At 34.9% G+C, this 1217-nt stretch overlaps 1 protein-coding gene across 1 annotated transcript in view; it reads left to right on the top strand.

Moving 5' to 3' along the window:
• The first annotated feature begins 721 nt into the window (after positions 1–721).
• Vwf (von Willebrand factor) overlaps positions 722–1217 on the top strand; it is a 153119-nt gene continuing 152623 nt past the window's right edge. Inside the window, exon 1 of the mRNA XM_005378755.2 lies at positions 722–792. The gene's annotated coding sequence lies outside the window, so the exon portion shown is untranslated. The remainder of the gene's footprint in view (positions 793–1217) is intronic.

Raw genomic sequence — 1217 nt, 5'->3', positions numbered from 1 at the left:
TACTTTTTTTTTATATGTTTTTACTATACTTTATCTCAGGATTTCCATATGGATTTTAGGAACAGCATGTCTAATTTGATGAAAGCTATGTTAGATATTGATTGGTATTACATTTAATTTATAGATTAACTTGAAGATATTTGGTATCTCTACAATATTATGACTTAGTAACAGGAATACAGTGTGTTTCTTTGCTGGGTTTTCTTTTGTGTTTTGCAGAAATATTTATGATTTTCTGCTTAACGTTATTGTATACATTTCATACTATTTATCCTCCTCCTCAGTAATTGTTATTTTACTATTAGGGTCATTTTAAAGATTGAATTTCTGGGCTGGGCGTGTAGCTCAATAGTAAAGCGTGCTTGACTTGCATGTGTGAGGCCTGGGGTTCATCCAAGAAAATAAAGTTTTCAGCCATATTTCCTCTTTCTCTCTCATCTGAACCTGGGCATCTGAACCAATGTGGATCAGCAGGGATGAAACTGAACATCCTAGTCTTGTTCTGTTTTTTAAAGAGAATGTTTTGCATTTTACCCTGTGTAAAGTTGGCTGTTTCTCAGGCCAAGGCTATTTCTTCCTCTTTGTATGCTACCAAAATGTTTTCGTTTGCTTTTTAAAAAATAAATGGATGCTGTGGCTTTCATCCAGAGCCTTTTCTTCTTTGCATTATAATTCAATCATTTTTAAAAATTTATTTGTTTATTTATTTGCAGTGCTGAGGATGGAACCAGGGCTTAGCCCTAGACTGAACTTCACATCCAGCCTTGAGTCAGTCATCCTTAAAAAAAAACTGTAAGTGGCTGGACATAGTGGTGCACATGTGTAATCCCAGCACTCTGGAGGCTTAGGCAAGAGAACTACTGCAAGTTCAGGGCCAGCCTGGGCTACATAGTGAGTTCAAGGCCAGCCTGAACTGCACAGTGAGACCCTGTCTCAAAGACAAAAACAAAAACAAAAAACACAAAACCTGTAAGCTTATAGTATAATCTAGAGTTGTGGCTTCCTGATACACTGAAACTTTTATCATCTTACCTGCTTTATTGTTAATACTGATGTTTATCTTAAAGTCTGATTGTCTAAACGTAGTATAGTAAATTTACCTTTCCCTTGCAGTCTTTGTGTCTTTATATTTTAGACTTGTCTCTTGAACATAGCTAGATTATTTTAACATTGATTACATTAACCTTGATGACTTGAACATTATTAGATTATTAGAT

This window comes from Chinchilla lanigera, unplaced genomic scaffold, assembly GCF_000276665.1.
Source record: "Chinchilla lanigera isolate Chin_1 unplaced genomic scaffold, ChiLan1.0 scaffold00012, whole genome shotgun sequence".
NCBI lineage: Eukaryota > Metazoa > Chordata > Mammalia > Rodentia > Chinchillidae > Chinchilla > Chinchilla lanigera.
Note: the sequence above shows the minus strand (reverse complement) of the source record. Positions and strands in the feature narration are given on the sequence as shown.